At 41.4% G+C, this 23,216-nt stretch overlaps 1 long non-coding RNA gene across 1 annotated transcript; it reads right to left on the bottom strand.

Annotated features, from left to right (window-relative positions):
* Positions 1–18,875: 18,875 nt before the first annotated feature.
* On the bottom strand, positions 18,876–22,989 carry LOC109305595. The gene is made up of 3 exons (XR_002099647.1): positions 22,850–22,989; positions 19,622–19,733; positions 18,876–18,950 (listed from the first exon to the last, which is right to left on the bottom strand). It is a non-coding gene; the product is annotated as an uncharacterized LOC109305595 (long non-coding RNA).
* Positions 22,990–23,216: the final 227 nt, after the last annotated feature.

A 23,216-nucleotide genomic window follows, 5' to 3' on the forward strand; every position in this document is an offset into this window, starting at 1 on the left:
CAGGCCAGGGTCGAGGTTTAACCCCCTTTCCCCTTCAGTCATACTCAGTGAGCCTGCTGGGGCCTGGCTACATCCCCCACTTCATCTTGAACAAGGCCTGGGGAGCTTCTTTTCCAGCTTCCCTCCAGCCTTCCAGAGGGCTTGCCTCCAGAAGACTTGCCCCCAGCTTCTAGCCTGGAGAAGTCTTGCTACGCTTTATTTTACTGTGCAGTAAGCCTAATTCACATTAATAGCACCTGTAGATGTTCTAAATGGGCACATCTACACATTCATTAATGCACAGTAGTTACTGCACATTTGGTTTAGTTCTTGCTTAATGAAGTACTAACTAAATGCGCAGTAACTACACTTACTGTGCAGTAATGCCAGCACATGGTTTTTTAGTGATGCTTATGGCACTGTAGTCTAATACTACCGTGCAGTAGTTTATTAGCACAATTTTTCCTGGGACGCTGCTGAGAAATGTTATTAGGTTACTTCACATTAAGCATCTCATGTAGATGCACCCAGTGTGGCATAATTATGCAATGTATAAAACTATACTTCAGTGGAATTCTAGATTGGTCAAACTAATTTCAGTACCCAAAAGATACGATCAATTTGTAAGTACATAGCAGATAACAAGCTGATAAGTATCAGAAAATATAGGTTCATCAAGACCATATAATTCCTAACTAACCTCACTTACTTTCATGACAAGATTTAATGGATTTTTTGGGTAGAAAAGGAGCAGTGAATGAATATACCTAGACTTTAGTAAGGCCTGCACCTTCCTCCCACATGCTCATAAGTAAGCTAAGGAAATAATGGCTAGATAAAACTATTATAATTTGGGTGCATAACTAGTTGGATAATCACACTCAAAGTGAACATTAGTGGCTTAGGATCAAAGCAGAATGGGTCTAAGTTATTTCCCAGATACCTGTTGTTGGTTCAGCTTTCGTTATTTTTGCTAATTGCTTTGATGTTGGAATTGACTATATGCTTATTAAATTTGTGAATGACATGAAGGTTCTAAGTATGTTAGAGGACAGGATTAAAACTTAAAATGACCTCAATAAAATGGAGGAATAATAATAAAAAAATAAACAAATGTGCAAATTATGGGAAATGTTTCTTCCACTCTATTCATCACCAGTGAAGCGTTATGGGAAGTATAAACTGGAGCACAGCACTACAAGAAAAGGTGGAAAAAGTAGAGAGAGTCTAGAACAGAGCAAAGAAATTATGAGAGGTCTGAAAAATGTGTCATGACACAAGGTTGGAAGAATTTAGGAATATTTAGTCTAACGAAGAGAAGACTGAGGAGGGATTTAATTGTAATCCTAAAATACAAAAGAGGGATTACAAAGAGAATGGTAATTGACACTAGGAATAGTGAGAAGTGGGACTGGGAAGCCCTGCCTGTGGGGAAGAAACACTAAAATAAAGAAAGAAATGCAAAATACCATTTACCTGCAGGAGGAGCAATGCCAGAAGACAGAAAAGAAAAGCCCATGCAGTTTACAAACCACACCTTTATGCAATTAAATCCGGCGGGTGCCGTCATAAGGACACACCAGCCGGCAGGGATAAAAGCGGCCATCAGCAGTAGGGAGGGGAGAGCCAGTGAGGAGACAGAGGCTCTCCATGCCAGCAACGGGTGGAACCGGCATGCACAGGGAGTGCCCAGACATTTGGGGAAGCAGCGAGAGCTCCCCACACTGTGGGCACTGAAATCAAACCCTGGGAAGGGTGAAACACGGGGGGTGACTTCCCCCTTGTGTCATTAAAGAAGTTCGTCGAGGAAGACACCAAGTGGCGGTGTGGCCAATTCAACGAACGTAAAGAAGAGGTGAAAACCAACCTCAGGGAAGCGGAGGTCTTCCCACTCGAACACCCCAGGTACCAGGTCGGGGAGCCAGGCTAGGGGCAGAAGGAAGAGAGGGACCCCGCAGGACAAGCATCAGGGGAGAACTGCCAATTTCAGGCAGGATGGCTGGGAAAGCCGACTGGTAGGATACCGGACAGGAAGATCCCTTTCGGGTCCTTTTTTCTTTATTTCCTTTTCTTCATTTTATTTCTTTATCCCTGCTCAACAGGGGCACCCTTAAGCCCCAAGAAGAGAGCCGACCGGCTCAAAGTGGATCTCAGGCCCAGAATTTGGGCCAGCTAAGTATCCTTCCCCAAGGAGAAAAGAAGATACCACAGGGCACAAGGAACAGCAACACTGGAGCAGCAGCCGTGTCAAAATCTGGTGCCCTGCCAGAAGCTGGTGTAAGACTGGGGTGTAGGGGAGGTGGAGCCCCACAAACAACCTGCAAGCAGAGTGGTCATCCCTGAGGGGAGTTTTGAGGCTGAACCCCACACTGATGTAATATTCAAAGACGTGGCAGGAGATTTTGGGCAAGGCCAGCGGGACAACTGAAGCCCACCTCAGGGAACCCACAAAGCTAGAGATCATACACCCTCTGCTGTCTGGGCCAAGGTGGCCCGCGAGCAGGCATTTGAAGCCAAGCAGGTGCAGTAATCAATTCTTCTCTTTGCAAAATGAGGGCAGCATTGTACAATTTAAGCACAATGGTCTTAAATTGCAACAAGGAAAGATTTTTGTGTGATATTAGAAGGGGATTTTTAATTATAAGAGTGGTTAACCAATGGAGCAGATTACCTAGCAAGCTATTCTGAAGTCTGTCATTGGAAATTTTTAAATGAAGGTTAGACAAAAACTGGGATGATGTTGAAAGAGGTGATCTTGCCCTGAGCAGAAGGTTGAAGTAGATCACAGCTTGAGGTCCCTGCCCAGCTTGCTTTTCTATAGCTCTATGATAAGTTCATAAAACTATCTGACACAAAAGGAAGATCTTTTTTGGATGGTGTCAAAGGGCGGGGACCCAGGAGCGGCCGTGATCTCTCCTGGCACCCCCTACCGTGCCAAGTGGGTGTCCATGCACCCTCGTTCTCACCCACCACGTCTTTGATGACAAAAGGTATTAAGGGAGGCTGCCTTTTACCCCCTTGAGCACAGTACCCCCTGGCATACTCCCGCCGGCACCCCGTTTACCGATGGTTCTGTGTACTCCCGCCACAGGGCTATGCGTGGCTCCTACCACCCCTTATACCACACCCCAAGCCTCTCAGATGTATCGGAAGTTGTTAAGTCTATTGTCTTCTCTCAGTGCTCACCCTGTCCAGGGCTTCTCTCAGTGCTCACGCCCTCACTGGGGCCTTGCTCTGAAATCACGATGTCCTCACTGGGGCCTTGCTCCAAGATCACGACGCCCTCACTGGTGCCTTGCCTTGTCACTCCCACAATTGGGGCTCAGGTGGCTGTAGCCATGCCTGGCCCCCGGACCTCTTTCTGGGTCCTACAATTGGAGCTCAGGCGGCCTCGGCCTTACCTGGCCCCCACTGCACTGAACCCCCTTGTCGGGGTTGGGGTTAGTGCACCTCCTAACCACTGTGCCTTTTCTGGCACCAAACTGCTGTGCCCTCTCTGGCACCAGGACACCCCCCCCATGCTACTGGGGAGCTCCCATAAGGCCTCCTCCAACCCCTACAGCCTCACTCGGTCCTCCGGTGTAACAACAAACAAAACCATCGACCACTCGGCCCCAACTTAAACTCAAGCCTCCTTGCCCAAAACGTAAAACCTAAGCCTTCTGGCTAATCATCATTTCCATCCCTGCCAGGGGTTCCTCTGCCTGGTATTCTCACCCATTATCTGCTCAGGTCATCAGGCTTCTCAATTCTGCCTGCTCCGAGCAGAGCTCTCTCTTCCTCGGCTGCCAGAGGGGAACTGCCTATGGCCTCAGCCTGGGCTGTTTACATAGGCCAGGGCCTGCCCCCTTCTGGTCAGCTGACCTGTGATTGCCCCGGCAACCCACACCTGTCTTCTTTAGGAGCAGGCACTTCAGTGCCCTGTGAGAGATGGTAAATAATTAACGTAAGGAACTCATTGTCACAAGAGGTTGTGGAAGCTGGTGACTTAACCTACTTCACATGGGGATTGGACCAATTCTTGGAGGAATGGTCCATCAGTTGGTATTGAATATGGTAGATAGGAATGCAGCCTTTGAACCAGAATACTTGGAAAATTCTGGAATTGCTCTGTTCACCCTCAACAGCCACTCTCTCCCAAAGTGTGAGCTTAATGGACCTACAATCTGACCCAGCAAATGGCATTCCTTATATTCTTATAACACTCTTAAAATTATTGTACACCATATGAAACAACAATGGTCACTAAGCATTTCTTTATTGCTCAGGAAGACTACACTGTTCAAATCCATATAAACATTTTTGTTCTATTTCTTTAACTTAAGAAACTAAAAAAGAAAGATCTGTCAAAAATGAAGTTGGTACCTGGAGAGTCATCTAGTCCATTCCGCATTCCCCAGCCCCCAGCCCTAAGGCAGGAAGAATCTGTTTTAAGAATCTGTTTTATCTGTGATGAAAATTGTACTACCTGCCTACATAATCAATTTTAATGCTTTACTAACCTCTTGTTCTCTAAGTCCACTTGGGATAAGACAACTTATGACTTCATTTACTCGCATACCATACTCCCTCAGATAATACACATACCTTGTTTGGGAAGGAAGAATGAAGAAAAAAAGATTTTTCCAGTATCTTAACTGCCACCGCATGGATTCAGCGTGGCTGAATGCTGGTCCTAGGCAGGAGGGTGGCACCCATTCGTCAGCATATCTCAACTTCTAGCTGCATGTTCAGACCTAAGATTCTACTGCTGAGTGGCCATAACAAGATTAAAACTAATTGAGCATGTCTACTCATGTGCTTTAATGTTCAGTAGACTATTATACCATGATATTATTCTAATGTGCAGTAAAATAGTCCATGGCAGTGGTTTCCAGACCTTGACAGATTGCACACCACCAGTTTAAAATGATATAACCTTAAGTACCACCAGCAATTTTTTCAGTTCAGCCTTAAGTACCACCAGCAAATTTTTGTCATATAAAGTAATTATAATAAATCTGTTAATGCATACCACTTACAGGTCTGGTGGTACAGGTACCACAGATTGGGAAGCACTGGTCTACTGGACTTTAAGCATCACTAAAAAAGCATACAAATGTGTTACTCTGCCTAATGTGCATTAATTTAGTACCCCACATTGGAGGTATTAAATGTAATGTGCATTAGAAAAAGTACATTAATGCACATGTAGATGTACCCACTATGATCCTGAAAGATGTGCCCTGCCCCTCCCTCCTAGGATGGGAGAGAAACACAGTCCATGACAGACATTACAGGGAGCTGTTACTCAACTAACGTTACTACTTCAACTCCTATGCAGAAAATCAGTTCCCTCACTTAAGAAACATCTTGGAGAGAGAATTTTTGGGAAAAGTATGCAAGTAAATATACCTTCCTTTGTGCAAAAATGTCTGACATAGTTGAAGGCTATTATTTTGTCTTCTCTCATCTTTTCTACACAAGCCCAGTTCTTTCAGTTTTTCTATGTGGTTCATGCTTTCTAGATTTTTGGACTATACCACTACTTTTTCTGGACACTCTCCAGTTGGTCATCATCTTTCTTGGAGTGCCCAACACTTATCACAGATGAACCCCTTACCACTGCTGAGCAGAGTAGAAGAATTACATCATGGATTACATACATTCAACATTCCTATGTATATATGCAAGTATGATATTTGATCTTTCCCTCAACAAGTAGCATGTGATCATATGATGATAATCTGGGAAAACAATAATAAACATTTAGTATATCTGTAGCTGTATGCATCTTTAATATTCTCTATTAACTTTAGCTAGTTCAATCCCACTACTAGAATTGATCAATATTGCAAAAGTAGAGTTCCCAAAATGTGAGGAGCTGTTTGGTTCTAACAAGTGAATGATCCTTTTATGTGGATGTTTGTGACAATAGGTTTTAGTTTAGTTGGGTAACATTCACTGCTGTGAAATGCTGTGGGCATTTCAATGCCTATGCCCCACTTAAATTCCACTTAAATTCTATTTTGAGTGGGATTTTTACTATCAAGTGGGGCTAGGAAAAAAAGCATATCTGTTATTTGCTTTATTTGTTATGTGTTGTTTTCCTCTTTAAAACATTTTAGTCATAGAATAAGTGAGATATATCATTTGACTTAGGTGACTAATTTTCAATCATAAACCACAAATAGGTGGAATAAATCGTTTGAAATCAAGCTAGTGCCTGATATTTGTTTGCATATCATATTAAACAATTACGATCTCAGAATAAAATTGTAAAATTAAAAGTCTGTTTACAAGTGATTTGTTAAGAGATAAAAGATTTACATTTGTCAGATAATGCAGTCACAACAAATAATTCAACCGGCTTTTAATGACAAGGTCTGTGAGATGTAAAATTGTTTTTATTCCTGTTTTCTGGATGGAAAATTTAGAGACGGAAAAGTTAATTTCTTGAACCAGATCTAGATTTGAATTAGCCGTTGATTAAGAGGGAAAAAACCCCAACAATGATTGAATTATAACATTATTGGAAACTTTATAGAATTATGTATTGGGAAATATTGCACATTCTATAGTAAATTTAACTCCAGTAAACCATAAATGGAATTTTTAATGGCACATATTGTCAAGAGTTCTTAATTACCAGCACATCTCATTCTTTCAACCCATGCTACCTCTGAAAATGTAATATTAGTCACTGAAATATAAAACTGTTATTGTCTCATTAGGAGGGGAGGAGAGTGGGGGACTGGGTGAGAAGTTGTACTGAATGGTGCTGGAATTGAGAACACTAGAGTCCTCCACAGAACAGATAAAGCATAACATTAGCTTGTACTGGCATCCACAAAATAGCAATACAATGGCTGTGTCTACATTAGCTGCCTACTGCGCAGTTGTTACTGTGCAGTCATTTAGTACTTGCTCATTTAGTACTCATGGAAGTACTAAATGACTGCTCAGTAACCAGTGTTACTGCGCAATACCATTACCACACGGTTTTTGCCCAAAGATATTGTGCAATAGCATTGAGCTATTGCACAGTAGCTTATTACTACTGTGCAGTGTCATCACTGCATGAGTAGTGCCTGGCAATGCTACTGCATGCTAGCAACGAGCTACAGTGCAGCAGCTCATTGCTACTGCACTGTAGCATCTTGTGTAGATGTACCCAGTCAGAATCAACATGGTGTCCCACTAAAATACTTCATCAATGACCCCATCCTAAAGCATGGTAAGTAGTACAGTCTTCATGTCCACTCCAACCTTGATTATTCCCCATGACTGCTAATTTTGCAGTGTTTTTTGTCTTGCAGAGACTTTTATAAAGATTAAGAAATTAATTTCCCATAGTTTAAAATACCAAAACCTTTACTGGATGGTAAAAACATTCACACACTGACAGTACCTCTGAGCTGTTACCATGTGATATATATTTTACATACTACCACATGGGGCTCTACAGATTGGTGCCCTCTTCTGTGATACTCTATTTCGCTACTAATACACCATTTCATTTTGATGATTGATTATTGTAAGTACTCTTGAAATGCATAACAGTTGTTCAGAATGAAGGTACTTTCTCATTACTATTCTTGACCATGTTTTATATTATTTACAGTATCTAGACATTTTATACGTTCATTTTAAATGATAGCAGCTACTGAATTGTTTATGAAAAATAAAAATGAAGTAATGGGAAGTTTATTTTAATGTATAATACAAGCCTGAACAAAAAAAAGGGTTTGGACTGTCTGATTTTTGCAGTTGTTTTTCCAGTTACAAATTTCCATATGAATTATAGGATAATATTTCTGCCCTTGAGTGGAATGTGGATACAGTTTTCTTTGTTGTATTCAGCACCAATGTTGTGCATTTTTAAGTGACAAATAAAGTTCTACACGTCCTAAATTATCTTGAATGACTGCAGTAGAAGAAAAAACACTTATGCTCAGATGTATCATTTAAAGGTTTTTTTTCTTTCATTCTCCTATGATGTGACCTAATTTAAAAAAAATGAGACTGGGAGTTGTGCTCTCTTTTTGTTTTACACAGCAGATGTTAATTCCATTATCTACTTAATTTGAAAGCTGCAGTGATTTCCACTCTGTTTCTTCCTTTGAGTGTCATTGCTTTATAAAAAATGTCTGAAGCACAGCAAAGGTCATTTTAAGTTACACCCAAAATACTGGTCTGACCTTAGAAATAATAATATTTTCCTTAAATCTATATGAACATGTCAAACTATAACAGTAGTCAGTTAAGAATGCGCCGAGTAACAAAACAACAAATGCAATTGTTGTCAGAGGAATCAACTTTATGAGATCACTGTTGTGGGTAATCTATCCTGTTCGTGCCATCTTATGTAAGTTATTGGGTATAAGCAAAATCAGAATTTGGTCCTTTTTTCCTTCTTCACATTATCTGTTTCTAGGTAATTTCCCTATCAAGTTTGCTCTCTCACAAGCTATATCTAAAAGAAATTCTACCAGCCAGCATTGCAACCTCAGAATGACATGTAAAAACAGAGCTACATTCTTCCCAGGTTTGTACATGAACATTAATAATAGATTTAGGAATCAGAACTTAGTAGTTTTGTTGATGATGCATGATAGAATTATGACACAGCTCTTTTCACAGCTATGCTGACTGCAATTCTGACATAATTTAAAATAATTTTGTTACTAAACATTTATGACCTGAAAGAGTCAGTGAAGCTCACAGATGTATCTTTTTTACAGGCCCTGCCCTAACCAATATACAATTTATATCCCAAGAAATAATCTGTGGTCCATCAATAAGTGCTTTTCTTGACCTTAAGAAATCTTCACTAGGTTTACTCTAATTTTTAGCATTTTTAACCTTGTAAATGTCTCATCATTCTATTTACTAAATCCTTCTCCTGAAAGTATGCTCTGTTCTTGACTGTATTTATCCTTTTTTTATAACTGAGTTTGGAATTTTGGGACCAGTTCCAGTTTGGTTTCAGAGGTACAAACAGGATTTAAGTAGAACTTAGGTGGAAAAGTTCCATCTCTACAAGTTGCAACGTTTAGTAGGAACCTACATTTAGGCAGGGCTGCCATTTTAAGATGAAAAATTGCCTAGACACCTATACTTTTCTGAGCACGCCTATAAGCCATTCAATTTGATTACTTAAGTCAGCATTTCCCAAACATGGAGGTTTTACACCCCACTGTGATAAAATTAGGCACTCCTGCACCTCCCTACTGCCTCTGTTGCTGACACTTCCCTCTCTCTGTGTACTTGGTAGTGGGGAGAAATAGCAAGGGAAGTGGTGGCAGCTGCAGTGGGGGGATGGAGCAAAAGTGGCTGAAGTAGTGGGGAGCCGTATGATTCACATATGCACTCCTAGGAAACTTTCATGCCTCTAGTTTGGGAAACATAGATTTAAGTGATTAAAACCTGCCTAAGCTTCCCATTTGGGTTCTGAGAACATGTGTAAGTCTATCGAGGGACATAGTCTACTAAGTTTGCTTTAACATGTTTAACTCATAGCACTGAATTAACCTCAAAAGACAAGGAAGACAGGTGCTTACCCTTGTGTCCCAGTTAAATCTTTGTTAGAGCATTCACATAGAAAGCGGGAGAGATGAGTTCAAAGCCCGTTTCAGCCTGAGGGAGTTTGAGCCCACACCTCAGGCTATAAAATAGGATAGGGAAGGGAACTCTTCACCCCTCTTGCTAAAGGTGGGTCACAGGATAGCCAAAAGTACATGGGTGCGTCCACACATACAAGCATGTGCGCTTGCAGCAGCTCAAATAGAAGCTGTGCAAATTTGAGCTGGGGCTTTTTGCCTCAGCGCGCATGCTCGGACATGTACTTTGTTGTGGAGCAAACTGTGCCACTGTGTGAGGGGCAAAATAACCCTGCCTCACTCCTCCCAGATCTTCAGCCAGGGGGAGCTAGAGCCCAGGTCCAGCACCTGTGCTGTCCCCAGTATTATAAAAAGCTGTCCTGTCCTGGCCCCAGCAGTATAAAAATTTGCCCTGACAAGTAGCTCAGGGCTACTAGCTGTCAATAGCTTCTGGGGCCCAGCCAATTGGTACCTGTGGACACTACCTCTTGTGCCAGCTGAAATGCTGAAGCAGCCCTGAGAGTTCCCTGCACCCTTTACACACTGCAGCAGTCTGGCAGTGGGGGCTGCTACCTGGCTGTGACCTGCTGTGCACCTGCCAGACCCGAATGGGGACTACAGAGCCAGTAGAGACATCTGCCCCTCTGGGCCAGCTGCCAGTGGACTGCAGTTGCAGAGTTGGCCTTTGCGTGGCACTACTGCCATTTGTGCCCCCTGCCTGGCCATCTGGGCAGCTATCACCCAGAAGGTGTGCCGGGCATGGTGGCCAGAAGATGTGCCGGGGTAGGAAGGCAGGGATGGGAGAGCTTGGGGGGATAGGGCTGTACAGGGCAGGGGTCAGGAGGTTTGGGGGGGCTGGCAGGGGGAGTGGCTGGCTGCAGCAGGGGGGGGGGGCTGGCGGGGGCTAGCAGGAGGAGGGGCCAGCCCCAGAAAGAGTCAGGGCCTCGAGGAGGCTGGCAGGGGGAGCCGGCCCCAGCAGGGGTTGGGGGGTTTGGGGTCAAGTTTGCAGTGTGGGGAACATTTTTTTTGTTCCTGCACATACCTGTTACCCTGCCTCAAAGGAGTTTGAGGTGAGGCAAGAGGCACGTGCATGCTCGTGTGGACACACCCCATGAGTCCTAGGCTAGGGACAGACATTATATTTAAACCAGCTGAAGTGATCAGAAACTGGTTTAAATGTGTAACAGAACAGATCTTCAGTGTATATAAACCAGTTTGAAAATGGTTGAAACTGGTTTGAGATAAACCTGGTTGAATTTAGTAGACTTAACTGATTTGGGCCAAAGCGGTTTATGCAATATCTGTCCCAAACCCCGTGCTGGTTTAAGATAAACCAGATTTCCCCAGCATCCTGTCATTACCTCTGGGCTGGGTGGGGCTCTCTGCTCCACAGAAGACCTGGCCCCTCTGCTCTTCTCCCTGGCTGGAGCTCCAGCAGAGACTACAGGCACAGCAGAGACTACCCTGCCCTACCCCCACCACCCATTGCTCCTCACTGCTCACTGCTTAAGCAGGAATCCCCCCCCACCTCCTTCCCCCCTCCCATCTCCCACAGCAGGGTCCCCAGCCCCAGGAACCCTAAGCATGTGGTATGCTAACTAATGCCGATAGGTGTCTGTGTGTGCATCTGTCCAATTTCACTGGGATAGGCAGACAGAACAGTGACTACTTAGGGCTTTTTGGAGCTAATCAACAGGTCAGCTGGTAAGATGTTTAAGAAGAGTTTGAACTAATGGAGAGAGGCTATTGCTTTGTTAATGGGGTGGTAAACACTGTTGTCAGCCCCCTGCTGGCTTGCTTGCATGTCAGTTTCTTGCAGACAGTATGAAGAAGTAGGGAGGGAGATTGAAAAGCTCTGTATCATCAACAGATCCATGCACTGCACACACCCCTTGCCTCAGAGTGCTAGCAGGGGTCTGGGGTCTGGCAACAGTCCTGCACCTTGAGCAGCCAGCAAGGAAAAGCCTGGGATGGTGCAGGCAGACCTCCCTAATTAAAGCATCTTTCTGGTGCCTGGAAACACCCCCCTCCCCTCAGCTCAGCACTGTATAAAGGAAGGGAGGGCCGCTCTAGCACCCACCCCCCAGCTTCCTCAGTCCAGAGAGAATGTCTGTCTGGTTACAAACTGGTCCAGCCTAGCCAGGTTAGACTAACCTAAAAAAATTGAATTAATATAAGCTTAGGCTTTTTGAATGTCTGTCCCTAGTCCTAGTGCCATAGGAAAAAAACATGGGGAAACTTGACTCTGTGATCTGTTGGTTACTGCATTCACCAAAATGGGGACAGTACCTGCTGTCAGCACTCTTTACACATTTTATTTCATTGATGAACAAATAACCCTGGCAGCAAGACTGGAATTTAAGGCCATACACCTCATAAGGGACTAATACCACAACCACTAAACTACTGACTCAGACTCTCTTGTTCTCTTGTCTTTCTGTCCCTGTGACATGTACTGTACTGTTTCTTGGCTGCCTAGCAACTCAGATTTAATAAGAGGGGTAAAGGTTACCTTTACCCAACCTCTTCTAAGGCCTGCTGTTTAGGGTCTTTTCCTAGCGAGTGGGATTCATGGAGTCAAATCCCCTTAGGGTGAGATAGGTCCAGAATCCACTCCCTGGTTGAATACCTGCTGTATTGGCTATTGGGCAAAAGTTGGGAACCACAGTAGTAATTACCCTCAGAAGTAGATCACAAGTGAATAGAGATCCCTAATTTTCAGGTGCCTGAGCTCCTGAAAAATGGGGAGCTCAGACATATCACAGGGCTTAGTGTTTTCATTTGGCTGCTTCCTGCTTTTTTGAATGGGCCTTTGGAGATGCCTACCTTCCCCCATTCAATTTGCACCACTCAGTCAAATTTCATCATGCTTTGGATTACACGCTGAAGACATCTGAACCAAGTTGGGCACTTAAGTTTCCCAATTGGCTATTTCAGGTTCCTAGTTGACTAAATCTGATCAATTTGGATCTCTGCCTTGCACTGAGGTGCCTACATTTTAGGTGCTAGGATGTTTAAATATAGGCATCTCTAAAACCAAACAGGATCTGGCTTTGTCCCCTGTTTCAGCCAGCCTTTATATGAAGCCTACAGCTTCTGTGGTTTGTAGTACTGTCAGATCTCACAACTTGACTAGATTGACCCTGTCAATATTTGAATTAGAGACCTATAAAGCACACACAGTACTGTTTGAAACAGTATTGCTCATTCAGTAGGTGGCATTTTTCCTCTGAGTCACTAAAGATTTACTACCTCCATATGGTACCAGGAGACTGCATTTACAGAGCAAAATATGTCAGAAATATGATTCCTAACTCCAAGAAAATTTCTTACAGCATGTATAATTTGGAAGTTCAGCAATCCAGTGCAAAACAACATTTCATTATATGAACAAATGAAAATTTAAGTGACTATGTAGTTGACAGATTTCTAATTTGTAGTATCAAAGTACTTTATAATACTTTCTCAGAGAAAGTTTTCAAATCAGGTTTTCATCTTCAAAAATTAATAGTCCTTATATTACAGGCTTTGCCCTTTTAATAGGTAAAAATTAAAATTTATTTTGACAAGAATGGAGGTAATACACCAAATACAGCCCAAAATGGGAGGCAGTATAATTTAGCCAGCAATGCACACCTTGCCAAGATCAAGTGAATAACTGAAAAGAATGTAAAATGCCTTGAGCCTTACTCTAAAGGATGTCACAGATATACTTTGGTAAAAGTGACGAAAAAGAAAATTATAAAATATGAGCTATTATGAATTATATGACCTTGCTTGAGTAGACCATTATTTCTGCCTTATTGAGTGCCATCTAGAGGCCCCTGCTTCATGTTTTCTAGAGCATGTAAAAACACTAAAAAACAAAAACGAAAAAAACAGTTCTAATTTTTTTTATTCTTGATTTAAGATTTAGGGTATATATGAATAACTTAAGGGGAAATAATGTTTTAACAGAATATATCAAAGTTATAATAAAAACAACAATTAAACATAAATAAAATTAATAAGCAAAATCCTAGACATTCAGAGTTAAGGATGCATTTAGAATACCAAACATCTAAAAGGTATAGAAAGTGCACCAGAGTTGACTTTCTATACTTTTCAATACACAGTTAATACCAAGGCAGTATTAACTGCTCCTCTAATGGTGCAATGAAAAAATCAGAAATGATGCATGACACTTTTCCATTAATTGCAAACAGTTTCATAAGTACACACGAAACAAAAAAAGTCAAACTTTGACTTGTACAGCTGAAAACACCCAAAACTAGAATTAAATTATTCATTTGGGATCATTTGTTTGACCTAAAATAATTTTTCCCTGTTTTTAATTTCATTGAGAAAAAAAAAAGATATATTCATTTCTAGTGACCCAGAATGAATTTTTCTTGAATTTTTGGTTCTGCACTGACCTGAAAAATCAATTATTCATATATATCTGTATAAAAGGAATGGAAAGGAAAAGTAAGAGACTGCCTATGTTATAAGAGAAGTTAATCTTGTTTTGATGGAAAAACTAAAAAAACCCACTTAAAGTTCCTATTTTGATTAAAACAAGCCAATTAAGCTGCTTATGCTCTACATAAAATTTTACAGGATGATGGTTTTTATTTCATGATAGTGCAGAACAACAGATGCTCAAACTGGTGATACTTGAAGGTTGTTCTGAGATAAATAGCAAAGTCAGATCTCCATCCCTTTTACAAAGAGTTAGCCATGTTTATTGCTGTCATGATTTCAGGAGAAAAATAGGTAAGGAAGAAGTGCCATGTCATTTAGTGCTGGCATACTTTGGCATTTGAAATTGAATATAAGAAGAACATTTTACTCGTCTATTTTTAATATGTAGCCTACTGTTATAGTTAGGAAAAGTTTGGTGTGCTAAATATATCACTATTGCATAATACATTAGAAAAGTATATTACAAAATTGAATCCAGAACCCTGATGCTACAAATTACTATGAGACAGAATCCCTTTCATCTGAGGTTTCTATAGGATCCATTGCCTAAAATAGATACAGCATAAAAAAATCATTTTCCTTATATGGTATCATCTGGATAAAGTGTTTTCTAATAGAAACAGTACTGATCTATGTTGGGTATCACCGTCCCCTGTGGACCTAACAGACACCGCCTGCCAGTTGCCTAGGGTGTCCTCACCTATAATTGGGGTCTCACATGCATATGTTTCTCCTGCCACGACTTGATATTAAAGGAGTTGGTTCAGATGTCTTCAGCGTGTAATCCAATTATGAGTCTCCCCGGCGTCTCACGAGGTCCCAAGTTTCTGAGGGCTCCGCCACCCCTACACCCTCGCCCGTTCCACCAGGTGGTGGCCAACCGGTTGGTCCGGCCATGTATCCTCAGTTCCTCCCAGATAATCCACAAAAGAAAGGTCAGTCAAAACAAACATGACAACCACGAAGGTTCCCCTGATCTGTGTAGCTGCTCTGTCTGTCTGCAGCCGCCTTCCAACACAAGCTTGACCTTCAAGGGGTCAAGCACCCCTTTGTTGCCTCTCGAGAGCCCCCTTGTAAGGCTTAACAAGATTCCTTTTTAACAACTTAAGTTCCCTTTTGAACCGTGCCCCTATTACAGGGACTACGGTACCCAAAGTCAAGAGTGCCCCTCTATTAGGGTTATTACAGTACCCTTCTCCCGCCGGGCTCACCCAACTCCCGGCCGGTAAACAAACAGGTCTGCTCCCGCAGGGGCCAGTAAACTGGGTTCCAAAACCCTGCTGGGCTTTTGCTCTCTCTGCCAGAGGCTCCTACCACCACTCAACGTTGCTTTCGGTGTTCCCTGCAGCGTGCGCTGGCTTGCTCCCCCTCCTCCCCCTCCTCTTTCCAGTTCTGCTTTGCTGCCGCTTTCCGGTCCCGGCCTCTCCTTTATGCCAGTGGGGGAAATATCGGCCCCTCCCTTCCCAACACACCTGGGTAAGGGGAATTTCTGCTGGGCTGCTTGGGGCTGCGGACTTGGGGCCGCTGGCCCTCCCCTTAGCCCAGGAGCCTTGGAGCCTGCTGGCTCCTTGTCTCTCTCTCACATATCCCGCTCCTCAAGACGCCGCAAGGCACTTCACCTTCTTGCCTTACTATGCTTTGTTTGGCTTCTTTACCTTCCACCTCTTTCTTTTCTCTTGGCTCTGCGCTGGAGCTTTCTTCATCACAACGTGATAGGAAGTCTGCCACTGTGTTTGCCTTCTCTGGCCTGTATGCAACGTAGAATCGAAAAGGTTGGAGAGCCGGGGCCCACCTCATTATACAGGCATTATCTGTTTTTGCAGTATTTAACCATGTTAAAGGAGCATGGTCAGTTATTAACTTATATTCGCGGCCCAAGAGGTAATAACGAAAATAGACCACCCCCCACTGAATAGCTAGACATTCACGTTCCACCGTAAAATACCTTTTTTCATGTTCGTTCAGCTTCTGACTAACATAAGCTATTGGCCGCTCCACTCCATCAATAGCCTGTGATAAAACGGCTCCTAGCACGAATGCCAATGTGTCAGTCTGCAGAGTGAAGGGTAGTGCAAAATTGGGGCTATGGAGGATTACCTCTTGGCACAAGGCCTGCTTGAGGTCTTCAAAGGCTCTCCGTCGATCTGCGCTCCAGTTGATGCCATACGACTTTCTACCCTTAATGGTCTCAACTAAGGGGTTGGCTAGCTCCACAAACTTAGGTATAAACCTCCTATAGTAACTTGCAAGTCCCAAGAAGGCCCGCATTTGTTTCTTTGTTGTAGGAGCGGCATATTCCCCAATAGCTTTCACTTTGTCAGTGAGGGGTCTCACTCGTCCTTGCCCCACTAAGAATCCCAAATACTTAGTTTCTCTTTTTCCCAGCGCACATTTCTTTGGGTTCGTCATTAGTCCTGCTTGCCTAAGCTCGAGTAGGATGGCCTTTAAAGCCTTTAGATGTTGTTCCCACGTTTCAGTGTATATTACTATGTCATCAATATACGCAGAGGCATAACCTTGATGCAGCACGAGCATCCAATCAATCAGCCTCTGAAAAGTGGTGGCCGCCCCGTTAAGCCCAAATGGCATTCTTTTATACTCAAAAAGGCCACAAGGTGTACTGAAGGTGGTCTTGGGTTGGTCTTCCCTTCTCAAAGGCACTTGCCAATAGCCTTTGGATAAATCAAGCGTGGATATAAACCTCGCCTGACCCATGCGCTCTACTAACTCGCTCACTTGCGGCATGGGAAATGCATCAAATTGTGTCAGGGCATTTAGCTCACGAAAATCTACACACAGCCGCAGATTCCGATCGGGTTTGGTCACAGCTACTAATGGGCTACGCCATGGGCGGCAGGATGGCGTAATGATCCCTTGAGCCAACATCTTTTCCAGTTCCTCTTTGATCAGTTGGTATCTATGGTACGGGATCCTTTGCCATTTCTCTCGTACTACCTGACCTTCTTTGGTCACAATTTTATGTTCAACCCCTTCAGCTTTCCCCTGCCTATTGGTGAAGACACATCCCTAAACTCTTTGATCAGACCTTGCAGCTGTTTCAGCTGTCCTGTCTCCAACTGCCTCCCTACGGGGACCCTATCTCCATCTCTGGGTCTTCCGGGTTATCCGTAATTTGTCTCCCAAATTCCTAAGGGGAATTTCTGCTGGGCTCCTTGGGGCTGCGGACTTGGGGCCGCTGGCCCTCCCCTTAGCCCAGGAGCCTTGGAGCCTGCTGGCTCCTTCTCTCTCTCACAATCTAGAGCAGTATTGTAGAAAATTGTAAGCTTTGAGGGAGCACCGAGGCTTTGATATTTGTTGAACTTGTAGTACAAATTCTTGTGGGTCTCAGAGTCAAAAGGGATAAGACAATGAACTTCTCAACTTGTTTAAAAATATATTCAAGAGGAAAAATAGAATAACCAGAAAGTTATGTATACAAAATTATAGTATATATAATATATATATATATATAGTATAATTTATATATCAAAAATAGTATGTTATTTCTTTGGATCCAAGTAGTTACCGGTTGTTGGTGTCTGATAGTTGTTTCCATTTGGAGGAGAAATTGTGGCTAGTGTCATGTATTTTCATGTCATCCTGTTTATTCCCAAAAATAATATTAAAATCCAGTTTCTCTGAACATAGAAGGTGGCAAAAAATAGGAGGCAGTTTCTTTTCTTACAATTTGCACATTATTCAAGTCATCAGTCTGCCCAAAGAGCCTCCTCAAGGTCAATTAGAAGTTCTTTTCTTCTTGTCTCCTTGGCTATCTTGCACCTATCTGTTCCTGTTTTCTCTCTGTTTTTACATGCTTTAGGTAGGAGATAGCTACAGGTTTCTCAGATTATATCAAGCTCTCTGTTTGTATGCAGCTCCCAGTAAACGCCACAGCCCAGTTTCTGAGTTCCCTTATGTTTGGTGTGTTGTTTGTACAGTACATGGCTACTGTCTTGCTCCAAAAAGAGCGTAACTGTTTCTTATATTTAATCTGAATGAGGGACCTTTCTTATACCCACCAGCTTCAACATCCTTCCTAGCAGTACATTTGTTATGCTGTGATGATTCATCTTTAAAGTGGTAATGCCACTCCCGAATTTAAAGATGCTGTTTTAGAATTAGTAGATTGATCTTTAAGGGTAAGATATAAGAAATAATTAAATAGCATTATTCTTTTTTGTATCCTGTTAGCACCCTCAAGTGTGCTAGATGCTGTCCACACATCTAGAAAGAGATACTTCCTGCTCTAACAAGTATATCGCTTTTACATGGCCAAATTGGTGCGTCACTGTAGAAGTGCATTTGGACAATGCAGTGTTTTACTGTGTTAATATAAGTGCTTCATTTAGTAGTACCAATGCGCCTTTGATTGTTGCACAATATAAATTATGTCTTGTCAAGAAGGAAGCAACATTGTTGCTTCTAATAAAAAACAGTAACAAAAATAACAAAAAGGCATCCCTAGAGAAATACTTTGGACTGACTGTGACCTATCTGGACAGCGCCTTGGAAATGTACTGTATCATTATATTTGAGACTAACGTTCCTGTTTCTCAGTTTTCATTGGAAGATAGGTTTTCTTTTTATTTCTGGGGACCTCCAAATTCTTCTCTCCCCCTTGTAGATTTAAGCCGGCAAGAAAAAATATATAAAGCAGAGGGGTTTGTCAAGCATTATCCCTTTCAAGGATTACATTCCACCATACAATATAGAGATACAGTAGTTCCCTTTTATTTCAACTTCATAATTTTATTAGGATTTGATTATGAATGTTTTGATAGTGCGAACATATTTTATAGCATACCTCGTTGTTCGTAAGAGATAAGCAAATTTACTGTGACATCATATTAGCAGGGACTTTGTCCTTGTGACAGAAGAGGAAGATGGGGTATTGTATTTGCAATGGCTTCAGCAACTTTCTGTGACCTGAAAACAGATATATTGAAATTAGTTTGTTGGACATAAGTTAATTATCAAACTTCATCATATAAATTTGCTTCCAAGAGGAAAGGCAGTGTGATGGCTCATTACTGCAGTGTTTCTTGCATGAGTTCATTGATGTCCTACTCTCTTATGCCATGAGCTAGAGTATCAGCCTGAGACTTTAATTCATGATGATACTGCAGTGCAGTTTGTTTCAGGATCTATGTTGCAATATTGTGCTAACGGTTCATTCTTTCCATTATAGAGTGACTGTGCTCTACAGGAGGGTATAAAATATCAAAATTAACTGGCCTATGTTATTTCTACCTTGGGATCAGTCAGTGACATGCAGTGTGTATGAAAAAGCTTTTCACAGCATGTGCGTGTGACATATGCATGAGTGCTGCAAAATCATTACACAGAGAAGAGTGACACAGCACACTTAGATAGTAGAGAAGTTACAACAAAATTGTTAAAAGAATGAAACATGACAATTTGCTAACAAAAATAATCAAATCTTTTGTAAAACTGGACAGGCTGTTATGTGTAATATTTTGCAGAAATGGAGATTCATATAAAAATTTGCAAACCTTTCTTTCTTTCTTTCTTTCTTTCTAGAAATTTGCAGGTGTTGAAAGAAACCTTCATTCTGATAAAAGAATAAGCCAACTTACTGATTGCAGAAAATTGCATGAAGTTTTTTAATCAAAGTCTCTGTGGTCTGCTGTCTGATTTTCTAGGCCAGATGTCAAATGTTTTTCACTGATGTCGATGCTGAAGTAATCACTAAGCCAATTCCAAGAATGAGTAAGTGAGACTGTAATAACATTTCATTTCAGTATTACATAAGCTTTTTTTTCCCCCAGCTATGAACAAAGTAACAGGACCCCTCTGATTCAATATAATTACACAAACCATTACTTTGAAATTTGTGAGACAGTTTTATGGGTGGTCAATTGCTCTATACATATACATGAGAGGTTTCAGTACTAAATGCAAAAACACAAAGTTTTTATACTTTTAAACATTTACATTGAATTTAAAACATAATTACATTTTTAGTATTTAATCTATTTTATGAAGTTTATCTTTGCTACTACAGTATTAACCAGTAATTTGAAAAGGCAAGAATATGCTAGAAAGAGAGACTCTGGTCTTCAAGTTAAACATGGGGACAGAGAAGGCTAGCTAGTGTACTGAAAGACATACCTTTCTGAGTCAGTCCAGCTTATCATGATAGAATTATCGCTCAGGATCAAAACAGCATTTTATTATTTTTGATTTAGATACTGTAAGAAGTAGTGGGCTTGTGGAACTAGCACTGAATTCATTGAAGCACGTTTTTTGTTATTACCAGAAGAGAGCAATAGAACAACAAACTGCATGGGTGTTATTTCAGAGGTATATAAGAACATAAGAAATAACATAGTGGGTCTATCTACCTCTGTATCTTGTCTCAGACCGTAGATGCATTAGAGGCAGAGCATATGAACAAAGTATATCTAAAGTGATCTAGCTTCTGTTTTACCTTCTCTGCCAACCACTGTCATTGGTTCAGAGATGCCAGAGGATACATCCCTGACTCTTCTGCTCTGTAGCTATTAATGGATCCACTATACATGGATTTGTATAGTGGCATGATGATAGTTTTATTTTTGTTTTCAATTTGCCTTCTTAAAGGTGCCCAACAAATTCTTAGGTTTTTCTGTCCCCAAAAAACACAACACCTACAACCCAGCAAATCCATCTGAAATTATATGTACAGCACACAGCTGGAGCAGAGTTTCCTGTATACATTACATACAAAAGAAACCCTGATAGAAGAACTTTATTGAGGTTGTAATATAAAGTACTCAAAAGTTATGGAACATCAAAACTGATGGACAGAAGGCTTAAGAACTTGTACCCACTTGCATATGGCTAGGTCCTTGCCATAGAATAGACTCACTCAAATCAGCTTATGCCAGGGATATTGACTGCAGGGTTCATCCAAAAGTTCAAATACAATACAAATAGAAAGCAGGTTAATCATAAATGTTGGGCTGGGAATGATACAGCAAGCACTGCTATGGCATCCTTTGGTACATTAGTATCTTTATGCATTAGCTGAGTTATAAAAAGTGCAATCGAAGCCTTTGCAAAGTGTTTAAGGGACTCTGAAACTCAGGAGTGGTGGGTTTAGTTGCCACTGGGGAAATGAAAGATTTACTTCTGGGGACTTGGGTACCTACACACGTGCTCCAGGGTTGCAGGGAGGGGCATTTTAATTAAAGCAGCTCTTGGGAGCCTCTTTAATTAAAATGCTACAGCATTTTGTATATTCAGCATCCTACATTTCAAAATGACAGCAGGGGTACATTAACTAGAGCTTGTTTGACGAGCCTTAGTTAAAGCACCCCCACTGCCATTTTGAAATGCAGGATGCTGAATATGCAAGATGCTGCAGCATGCTGAAGTTTAATTAGAATGCTCCAGCAGACTCAATTAGTTGAGTCTGCTCTGATGCATTCTAATCAGAATGCATCCGAGCACATGTATAGGTACTCTTATAGTTTTCAGTTCTGCCACTAGGAAAATCACTTAAGCAGCCTGTGCCTCAGTGTGCCAGTTCTCAATGGGGTTAATATCTCCTTACTTCATGGGGGCATTATGAGGATGAATTCCTCCATGCATTTTTGCAATGGTCAGATGCAATGCTGATGGGTATCACAGAAATATGTGACTGGGCAGATAAAATTTCATATGTCATTTCAGTATTGTTGCTGACGACAAATAACAGAATGTCTAAAGTCAGAGAAAATAAAACAAACAAAACCAAACCAAGCAAACACCAAACTATTTACAACACATTATTTATGCTTGAAGTGAAAGTAATTGTACTTAAAAACACCCACACTTATTACCTATGTAACTTAAGACTCTTCCTTTCCAAACGTGATCCTAAATGAACAATTGCTGTTAAACAGGGTATCTCTGGGCACATCGACACATCGCCCTACAGCAACATATTGACAAGTTGCATTGCTGTATGGTCTGCTACGGCAACATAGTAATCACTTAGGTCTACATGGGATTGGCGACTACATTGCCATAGCAGCACGCTCCCCCATTTTAGCACACTACTACAGTGATGTAGCAGCAAAATCTAATTGCACATCACACACAGCATGGAGTACATTGCTACCACACCACACGGTGTCATGCCACACGGTGACTTGTAGACACACCCTCTGAGACTGAAGCAAACGGGAGCATAAAACTTGTAAGTGCTCAAATCATCAAAGGTGTTTAGCTATTTTTGCTCCCATTAACAGCAGTAGGAGTTAGGGTAGATATTTCTGAGAATCTGGGTCTCATTCCATAACTCTACATGTACTTCATAAGTATTTTCATGGATGTTTTTGCTGGTTTTGGCCAGATCTAATATTAATAACAAAGAAAATGAAGAAAAGATTACAGAGCTGGCTTTAGGGGAAATGGTGCTCTGAGCAACCTTTATTTTGGCACCCCTCCCTATCCCCCCAACTCTATAGTGCTGCTGCAGGCAGAGGCAGGTGGGCTAAAGTCAATGGTAAAAATACCTTTGATTTCAAATCAATTCCCCCCAATTATATTATTATAGTAACATCTGTACTTACCACAATCTTATGAAATATTAGAAAAGAAAGTCACAGATATATAGTACATCCATAATTTTGGTATAAGATCAATACAAGCGTTCGGGTTCGAGGCAACATTTCAAGAATGAAATATAATATGCTTCTTTCAATAATGTTTACTAGCTTCAGATGAATAATTACAAATAAATAATTTGGTAGTTAAATGTTGGCCACAATTTCCTTGTACCATGTCTGTGTATAGGTATTTTTTCTCAAGTCCATTTGTTGTTCAGAATTACTTACTGACATATTTGTGAATTTTTTGTCCTCTGTGGCTTGTTACTTGAGTTGTTTTGCTTAGTTGTAATCAGTCATGTACAGGACATTTCATCGTTTCTTATTCTCCAGTTTGATGCACATCATACTAGTAAGAGTTTCTGATGTTAGTGCTTCTGAAAACTGAATTTAAAATATGTTCCCTATAACTGTTTCAGCATGTTTAGTGTAAAATCTATTTTCTAAAACATTCACGGTAGCAAAATTCAGCCTCAAGAACGTTTAAAGAAAAGAAAGCTGTAATGAATATGAACACAGACCAAAAGCCTGTATTACTGAGTACATTTTCATGGATGCTTTTGCTGGTTTTGGCCAGATGTAATAGTAATAACAC

This window comes from Crocodylus porosus, unplaced genomic scaffold (assembly GCF_001723895.1).
Source record: "Crocodylus porosus isolate Cpor-Errol unplaced genomic scaffold, CroPor_comp1, whole genome shotgun sequence".
NCBI classification, from domain to species: Eukaryota; Metazoa; Chordata; order Crocodylia; family Crocodylidae; genus Crocodylus; species Crocodylus porosus.